Below are 9,903 nucleotides of genomic sequence, written 5' to 3'. Positions count from 1 at the left end.
ACAGATAAAAATCTATAATTAATCGCTGATATGGAAATGCGGTGGGATATTAGTTAACGCGCTCTATTGTCAAGCGGTCCTCCGGAGAAAGAGCATCGTCTGCGGGGGAGAGAGGGGGGAGGGAGGGAGGCACCGGGGGGATTTACAAAACGCAGGAGGTTAAGATAAGCGGCAGCCTATATCAGAGCTCTAAATCCGCTTTAAACTTTCTCCGTCAACATCAACAAAACAACGCGCACGAAATTTAATCACTGGCAAGTACTAAGAAAAAGAAAAATATCCTTTCACAGGAAAAGAGAAGGAGGAAAAACATGGTGGTGGTGTTAAATCTACAAAACTCCTCCGTTCAAAGGCGTGTGAGTGAGGAAATAGGTCCAGTCCCCGCAGCTCGCCGCTTTGCGCGTCCGCCCGCTGCAGCGGCTCGACTCGGGCTCTCCAAGCCGTCTGCGAGCGACGCCTCCCGAGGCTGACAGGCGAGGAAAGCCCCCCTGGAGGACGTGGAGGCAGCTGCAGCAGGAGCGGCAGGGCAGCAGCGAGCAGGAGCCTTGGATCCAGGTTGAAAAAAAAAAGTGACGCCTCTGTTCCTGCTATACCCTCGACCCACCCCACCCCACCCCCCCTTTGTCAGAGACCTCTCTAAACCCAAAACAAACAGCCCCGGGTCGGGTCAGGCTCGGATCTATTGGCTCCTTAAGGATCCGGTTGGTATGGGTGCAGTCCCAGCTTGTGTAGTTCACTTGCCAGCAGCAGCCTTATCATCACATCCCAAGTCCCGGCTCATGCAGTTCAATTCACCCCCAGCTTCGATTTTTTTTCCTCCATGAAGGCGAACCAGATCTCTTGATTCCCCCCCTCGATTGAGACCGTGTAAAGTCTCCCTCTCGCCCACAAGCGGCTGTACAAACCGGGGAGGGGGGGGAGAGACGCACAGTAACCGGCTCGCGTTGAAGGGGTGTCGGGCCAGGAGAAGGGTGCACTTTGTAGGGACACTACATGTAAACGGCAGTGAATGGAGCTTTGAATGGAGAGGGGGGGATTCCTGTGTGTTTTTGTGTGTGTGTGTGTGTGTGTGTGTGTGTGTGCGCGTGTGTGTGTCTGCGCGTGTGTGTGTGTGTGTGTGCGTGACCCTGTATTGGATTTTGGCAGTGTGGTTCTATTGAAGCCATACGGGATCTCAGAGTCCCGACAGGGCAGAGATGAGGGTCCAACATGTGGTGGATCACTTTGATGCTTCGTGCCTTTGATTAGTGAAGCTTGAACGTTTGTGTACCAGAGACAAACAAATACAGGTGCAGAGCTGAAACACACTGTGCGTGATTAGAGAAAACTAATTCTATTAAAATAGACACAAGTGCTCACCTGTGTGTGTCGTCAATTATTTCCATCCGTATTAAAGCGTTTTGATTCAAAAAATGAAATAGATATTGTGTGTCAACGTGCAGGCCGTCAAATGCCGCGTTATCAAGACGAGCCTTTGATTCTACCGATCCGCATTGACTTCTTTTCCACTCTAAAATCAATACATAATCGATCAAATATGTCATACGTTATCTTTATATATTCCATTCATTTTTCAATATTCTTATAATTTTTGGCCAAAGCTGGTAAAGCTCAGATGCGTCGTTGTGCTGTAATGTTTCTATGAATGCGTCAAATACGAGCGTCTCCGCATCTTTACTATTTACTGGCAATTCAACCGTTTGTGTCACAATCGATCAAATCGGTAACATCACATGCACGCAAAATAGAAATCTGATATTTGTAAAAAAAAAACTTTTTTCTAAAAAAGGTGAAAAAGAGAAAAGCCAGAAGGAGATATTGCGCTTCGGTTCTGTGAAATTCGTCTGCAAAAGTCTGTTGTTTTGTGATTTTTATTTTAAAGAGAAAGGATGGTTTCTAAGTACTTGTAAGTAATTCTGAGTGTAGTTTGTTGGTTGTCTATTGTTCTACTTGTGATTCGAGCCTTACAAAGGGCTCCGAGTGTGTGTGCGGTGTTGTGTGTGTGTGTGTGTGCACGCATGGAGCCGTGCGGCCGCCAGGGCTCCGTGTGCGCGTCATTTGCAATGTGGAGACTGTTGATCAACTCACTAATTACACTTCTCTCCTCTCTCTCTCTCTCCCTCCCTCTCCGTCTCTCCTTTGCTCCCTCCCTCTCTCTCTCTCTCTCCCTCTCTCCTTCTCTCTCTCTCTCTCTCTCTCTCTCTCTCTCTCTCTCTCTCTCTCTCTCTCTCTCTAGTTCGCCCTCTCTCTCTCGCTGTCTCTCTACCCATTCCCAGAGTGCATATCGGGAAATAGACACACAAAGACATGCGCACTCAACTTAATCAGCCATTTTTTTAAACAGGGCTAAAACGATAATAATTAGCAGAATAAAGACATATCGGATTTTCATTTCCTTTCCTCCGTTTCCCGACTCCCTTCCACAAGAGAAACAGCGAGGAAGCCCGTCGTCACGTCGTTTCACCGCCACCGGAACCAAAATAAGGGATAGCTCTCTAAACGCTTTGACATTTGTGATTTTACCCCCTTTTCCCAATATAAAGTTGGAGGATTATTGTAATTTTCCCTCTTTTCCACCTTTTTTGTTGTCCAATTACGCAAGCCGCTGGATGTGACTTTGTTTTATAAACCCGAGCGCAGAGCGAGGAGCGGAGGTGACGGCTTTGGAGGGGGAAGAAAGTAAGTTTTCGCCTTTCCACCTCTCCCTTTAACTTTTATTGAGCAGTTTGGTGTGTGTGTGTGTTAAATTTAGGGGGTCGCCTATCGATTATCTATCCCGCTGTTGGATCTTTGACACCGGGGCTCTTTGGATAACAGGTGCTGGATGTGTGTTTTTTAGCCCCGGAATAAAGGCGTTTGTCGCGATGTTAGTGCAACTCCGGCGCTTTGGCTACAATAAAACAAGCGGCTGTCAAGGGCTTTCGGAGGGTGTTCGTACGCGTCTGTGTCCGTGCGATTACAAGCAGGACACCGCGTCCAAGTCTGTCCTTTTTTTAATAGTTTATACCGATTGTTGTTGAGGGGGGCGGGGGGGTTGAACGTTTGGACGGACACTTTTGGATCCGTCCACGCCGCACACAGCGAGGCGAGACGGGCGCGTTTGTCCCGTTTTGTGGCTTTGCAGTGCGGATGTTGGTGCTTCCAGGAGTCCGTTCTCCTCGGACATGTCCGCTTTCAAGCTTGTTTCCAGCCGAAGAGTCGAGCTCGATTGTCTCCCCCCTCCCCACACTCCTCCTCACTTCCCGTCTCATTATTTCACACCGCGATCAACAGCTTTTTTGATTGAAAATGGATTTTGGATGCACCTCGGCGGGTCAAGGCAGGTTTTTGAGACGGGGTTTCCACGCACCTCCCCGGGCATTCATAGCCGAAGTGACTCGATCAGTCTCCCGGTACGATCTCTTCCCCCCCCTCTCCCTCCGCTCGTCTCCGTAAGTGTGATCATGGAAATCGGCGAATAAACCCCCCTTTATGTTGTGTGATCGATACCTGGGGCAACGTTTCATTCTACTCGTCTTTACCTGCTGCGCTTTCAAAAAAAAAAAAAAAAAAAGTAGTCCCCCCTTCACCGAGGCGTGGGCGGTTGCGTCGCCCGGGAGGGAGCGCGATAGCTGGGATACTGACTGCACGTACCGTCCCCCGTAGAACCAGCCAACCCCCGGACCCTGTGTTTGGCTTTATAGCTGTTTGCCGTGTCACAGACTCGAATGTATCCAGATGTTATACACTCATCTCTTGGTTTTCACTCATATGTGACATTTTCAACCCCTTTCCTTCCATCCTTAACATATATACGCTCCGTTTCTACGCTCGATTCCCCCGTCCGTGGGCTCATATAGTGTCTCGTGTAAATCCACTTTATTCCCGGCAGAGATGCGGGGTTTCGGCGGCTTCTTTAACTTGTGTATCGACGTTGATTTGTATAAACTCGGAACAGAGGGAGTCGAGATCTCGGGGCTTCTTTTTTTGCGCCCCGGTGACTGTCGGTGTATGTGTGTGTGTGTGTGTGTTTTCACTGAGGCAGGCAGGTAGATAGCCTTGGCCCCGGATTGGGACGCGACAGTGACAGGGGGGGACATCGATCGCACGGGAGAGCGAGAGAGAGAGAGCGAGAGAGAGGGAGAGAGGGGAGAGAGAGAGAGGAGAGAGAGAGAGAGGAAGGAGAAAAAAAAACAAAAAACACCAGGGCCAAGGGGCCAGTCAGGCTCCAACCCGGGTATGTAACGGTGTGTGAGTGAGTGTGTGTGTGTGTGTGTGTGTGTGTGTGAGGGAGTAGAGACGGTGCGCCAACACAGGGAGATAGGCGACCCCTCTTTATTGGACTTTGTCTCTATTTTAACACGGATTCTCTGACATTTTTATGTGAATTTCAGAATGTATTTATCTCTGAAAATAAATGCGTTTGAATCAGTGTTCCCCACATTTCTCGCACTTTTAGATGAGATTTATTTGGATAATTGCATGCGTACCGTTTCATAATCTATGCTTCCTTTTTTAATCGAAATGCGGGATTTTCTGTGGCTCGTCTAAGGACAAATAAGGAGCAGTATTAATGCAATAATTACAATAAATTCTTATTATTGATATGATTATTACTACAGTCATGGATTGATATTTAAATTTACAAATCAGACTGAACAAACATTTTCTGATTTTGTTTTGCTATTCTTTGTTCGTAAATTCCTTCTGATAAATTTCTAAAGTCACTTGGACAAGCAGTGGTTTGCTTTTTGGGATGAGACGTTTGTGCTGCTCGGTGTGTTCAGCCAGTCGATTAATTACATCTGCATAAAAAATCCTACTTGCACACAAAAAGACATCCGAGGCCCCAAACAAAAAGACAACAAAATATGAAAAGGACACGACACCATCTAATTGCAGTGTGTTTCATCACTTAATGGTGTTATTGTCTCACACAGAATATCTATTTTCTTGTCATGCAAATGAGATCTTTCTTTTTTCTTTTTTTTTTTTTTGTCAAACGTTCTCTTTGCAGAAGCCAAGGCCTCTTGTTTTTGTTTTTCCGAGCACTATCACAGATCGAGTGTGTGTGTGTGTGTGTGTGTGTGTATCTCTGCATGTTACTTAAGCTGCTCGCTCCGCTCATTTCCCCCCTCAGCCACAGTGCAGAGGGATCATACAAAAACACATATATAGTGTGAGAGATGGTTCAGACAGCCCTGGGTGGACAATAGCTGTTGGCTTGGAAATGCTTCTTGATTATTAAAAGCTAATGCATTTTCAGCATCGCAGCCTTCATTAAGCGTGCGGATGGAGGGGGAGGTGGGAGAGGGGGAGAGGAGGAGAGGGGGGGGATGACAGGGTGTTGGGAGGAGAGGATGGGAGAGGGAGAGAGAGAGAGAGAGAGAGAGAGAGAGAGAGAGGGAGATAGGGGATGAATCTGTCCTATAACTCCTGGGCCCAAGACACATGCAGCTAGAAGATTGGCTCGGGCCTCTCCTAGGGGTCGACAATGTGTCATTTCCACCCGGCTAGATTGCCCTCTGCCTATCTGATATTAATGTGCAAATCAATATTTCAGGGATTAAATTTCCCTTCTTCATTTTTTATGGTTTCTACCTCAATAAGTCTCCCGTCTAATAGAGGAGGCTGGATGATTTAGAAGCCCTTTGCCGCAGATAGAGAGCGGAGAGAGAGAAAGAAATAGAGAGGAGCTTTGCAACAAGGCTATCGCTGCATTTTAATGCCCCTGGTGGATCCCCATCGGCCCCCGCCAGGAGGCTGCACGGCTGCTTTACACTCTAAAGACGGCCAATTTGACTAAAAAGGCAGAAAGGGAAAATATGAGTCCGGTTGAATACTTAAGACTCTGTGGTAATCCGAGTAGTGGGTATTAGTGAAGGGGAGCTCCCCCCCTCCCCTGCCCTCCTCTCTTCGTCCACTCCTCGAAGAGACACACACACACACATGCACACACACACACACACACACACACACACACGCTTACATACACACACGGCTACATCCAAACCTGCATTACCAAGCGTCATGGCTGAGCGAACTGTCTAGCTCACTGCACTCCGGACTGCTATAACAATATATTTCTTCTTCTGCTTCTTCTTCTTCTTCCTCTTCCTCTTCTTCGTCTGCTTTTTGCCTCCCCCCCTCTCCCCCTCTCCGCACAGAATCCTATCGACGTCCATAGGGGAGATTTACCCTCCCGCGTAATAACATCTGGCGTGTGTGTGTGATAGAAATGAATCACTGGGACACAATGACCTGTGTATGATTATTGGGGAAGGGGGCGGGGCTATTACCATAGTCATAATGCTGCATCTCATTGAGCGTCCACCAAATGAGCTCAGACCCCTTGACTCCCCATAGACATTCATTAAGGGGACAGTGCACAGGGAGCCGTCTGTCTGCCCATAGGTGTGTGTGCGTGTGTGTGTGTTTATTTAATCCTCCTTCCTGTACCATCTGTTGTGTGTGTGTGTTGCCTGTGTATGTGTGTGTGTGTGTGTCTCTCAGCGCAGTGTGAATTTCATACTATACGTGGAAAGGATTTTTTTCACCCCCCCCCCCCCCCCCCCCGCCCCCCTCCTCCTCCTCCCATTCAGACTTTGCAGCAGAGCACAGTAGACTGTTTTAACACACCCTTGATAGGGAGAGTGTCACGGAGTGAAAACAAGAAAAGAGAGGGAGAAAGAGAGAGAGGAAGAGGCACAAAGGAGCTCTAATTGTAGCACGACCGCTTGGCTTCCTCCCTGATTCACGGCCATTACGATGTGAAAAGCACAACCGCCTGTCCTCCATTATCAAACGGCTGGCCTACACACACTCGCATTCAAACATACATATACACACACGCACACGCACACGCACACACACACACACAAACACACACTATGGGGAACCATGTAGGTTTTTCTCGTGTCCTATCAATGGCTCAATGATGATGCAGGTTTGAGTCGTTCTTCTCCTGAACATGTGAGCGTTCTCTTTTTTTTCCCTTCTTTTTTTGCACAAATTTAGGGAATTTCTGCGAACAAATGAAATATATTTAACATTCCCCCGGCTGGTGGAGAGCAGGATAGCAGACGGATCCACCCAGACACACTCGTCTCTGCCTCTGATGGACCGGGGTTTGTGTCACAGGCTGGATAGAAAACTTGTTATACAACTATTCAAAGCATGTAGATGCAAAGTACAATCCAACAGCTCAATATTTATGGAGATCAGGCTGTGATTTTATCTTTCTATTAGACCGTGTGTGTGTGTGTGTGTGTGTGATGGCCTGCAGTAGTAGCATTAGGGTCTCCTGGCTCCAGGAGGCCTGTAGGGGGAGAAGCTAAGAAGTCTGCAGCAGCTCAGCATTATGTCTCGATGAGGGGAGGCGGGCGAGGGGGGGGGGGGGGGTTTCCTGTGTCAGCCCTGGGGCATCACTGCTAACACACACACACACACAGGCGCGCGCACCCACGCACACTTTCACTATATCACACACTGAGTGGAGGCGGTGGAGGGTTAAAGACTTGGAACGGGATCAAGCCCCTCCATTGCTCCCGGGGAGAGTGCTTGTGAATATGCGAGTTTTAGTGTAATTAGCACTTAATTATATTAACATATGCAAATTGTCAGGCGGCGAGCTTGTACTGCCGGTGGGTATCGGCCGAGACACAAGCGATTCCTTTGTACCACCACGGTAGAAAAGAGAATAATGGGTGTGTGTAAGGCAACCAGCCAGCAGCCAGCCAGCCCCCTGTGCTAGTGCATAACCAGCTAGCTCATTTAAGTCCCTGGCTGGCCGCTTTGCCAAATTTCATTAGTTTCCATGGCGACCTGGCTAATTGTGCTGACTAATGTCCCCCTGATCTTTGGTCAGTTGAGGTGGGCGTGCATCCCTCCTCCCCAAAAAAGAGAGAGAGAGAGGGAGAGGCCAGAGCGTCCAGCATCAACCAGCTCACTACTCTGACACGCTCCGCTTGTACCAGCATTTGCATATTAAAAAAAAAAAACATGCCCTGCCATCTTCTGCCCCCCCCTCGCCTCCCTCCACGCTTCAACCCCCCTCCCCACTACCGTCTGGCTAGCACGTGCGCGGTTCGCGGCGGTGGCGAGGGGTTTCGCGCGCATGTGGCAGCAACTTGAGGAGGAGACGACAGTGAGAGAGCAGCGCCTCGGGCCGCCGCCTGTAACACGCCGCCGCCGTCCGTGATGCGAGACTGCGACTGTGCGGCTGCCGCGTCTCCTTGTAGTGACACAGTCGAAGTTGTTTTTGATTATCGTACAAGGCTGCGATTCCGGCGAAGAGGAGCGGGGAGACGCAGGGGGTTTTCTCTTTGATTCGCTCAGCTCTTACTTCCCACCGTCCAGATATCTAATTACAACACGTCTTTCAAGCTATGGGACTTCATTTTTGGCAGTTTAGGGGGGTTGGATGACACACATTTAATGCTCTCTACACTTCCTGCTAGCCAAAGGTGGATGAAGATCGGGGGCCTAGTTGGCGCTGCTAGTAGTTGCGTGCTAATCCTGTTTTTTGACAGGAACGTAAACTGATATAATTGCTTTTCAGAAGCAGGAACGGCGGTTTATACAAGTGTGAAAGCACGGGAAAGGGGATTAGCATTATTTTGCATAATGCTGGGCAGGCGCTGAATGGGGCATTGAACGCTTGACTGGGTGACAGAGATGAAAGAGAGATGAAATGCTCTACCCCTCTTCTCTCTCTCTCCCTCACTTCCCTTCTCTCTCCCCCCCCCCCCCCCCCCCTCAGCTGCTCCGTCGCCTGGCCTCTGTTTGCCCGGTGAGGGACGGACCGGGGTTGGGAGGGGCGGTAGAGAAACATGGAGGGGCCGGTGTTTTCCGGGATCCACTTTTTTAGGGGGGGGGCGGGCGGGCGGGCCGGCGGATGCCAACAGACGGAAGCCGTCACGCGAGGCAATATGTATGATAATAGAGCGAGTGTGGAGACCGGCAAACTCCTGCTCCCCTAAGCCCCCGTGTATATACTAAACAGTGTCCCCAAAGCACTGGAGTGTGCAATTATGTAGTGGATGGATGTGGCTCAGGTAGCATTTATATGGAAGGAAGGGAGCGGCTCGGCGGATCAAATCAGACTTCGCCGCTCTTATATTTTCCTTTATTGAGATGTTTGGCGAGGATTTGGTCGGATATCGTCGTCTGCATAGAGGTTGACTGTGGAATAGGAAGACAGGTGTGTTTTATGTGAGTGTGTGTGTGTGAGGAGCAGGAGGATGGGGGGGGGGGGCGGGGGCGGCGGCTAGGCTACGGTGACGCAGCTTAAAATTGCCACCGTGACTCCCATCTGACCCGGCTCGACTTTGCTAGTAATTTATGATCAACCGTCAGCAGTTGCCATTGCATCTGGTGTATGGAAATGATCCTGGAGCGCAGGGAGGGAGGGGTGGGGTGGGGTCTGAGGGGGGGGGTGTGGGGTTTGGGTGGTGGAGAACATGAACGCCACAAAGGCCGGTGTGGCCTGTTTTTGTTGTCTCTCATTGGACAGGATCCTCTTTCTGTGACCTTTTGCACGCCTTCCCTCGCCTTTCATATGCTAATGGCGGCCGGGCCGAGGAGGAAACGTGCTGGAGCTGAGTGCAGGACAAAGCCTCTCTCTCTCTCTATCTCTATCTCTATCTCTCTCTCTCTCTCTCTCCCTGCCTTCCTTTTCCATGCCGTATATCTCGTCTTCTCTCGCCCTTTCCCCGAACTTTACAGACTTTTTTTTTTAGTGGGGGGGGTGGCGGGGGGGGGCGTGAATGTAGAGCAAGAGGTGGCACTGGCAAGGATGAAGTGCGCCGCCGTGGTGATCCTCTCCTGTGTGTGTGTGCGTGTGCGTGTGTGTGGAGTGTCACTCTGAGTGGCCCTCGTGGTGCGCGGCGAGGATCGGTAATCGTTTCGAGTCGCGCAGCCGGT

At 49.8% G+C, this 9,903-nt stretch overlaps 1 protein-coding gene across 1 annotated transcript in view; it reads left to right on the top strand.

Annotated features, from left to right (window-relative positions):
* The first annotated feature begins 2,281 nt into the window (after positions 1-2,281).
* Positions 2,282-9,903, top strand: part of zfhx4 (zinc finger homeobox 4) — a 79,734-nt gene continuing 72,112 nt past the window's right edge. The window contains exon 1 of the mRNA XM_076157946.1: positions 2,282-2,679. The gene's annotated coding sequence lies outside the window, so the exon portion shown is untranslated. The remainder of the gene's footprint in view (positions 2,680-9,903) is intronic.

The sequence above is a fragment of the Genypterus blacodes genome, unplaced genomic scaffold (genome assembly GCF_046128005.1).
Source record: "Genypterus blacodes isolate CSIRO-AG114 ecotype Tasmania unplaced genomic scaffold, CSIRO-AGI_Gbla_v1 ptg000076l_1, whole genome shotgun sequence".
In the NCBI taxonomy this organism is placed as follows: domain Eukaryota; kingdom Metazoa; phylum Chordata; class Actinopteri; order Ophidiiformes; family Ophidiidae; genus Genypterus; species Genypterus blacodes.
Note: the sequence above shows the minus strand (reverse complement) of the source record. Positions and strands in the feature narration are given on the sequence as shown.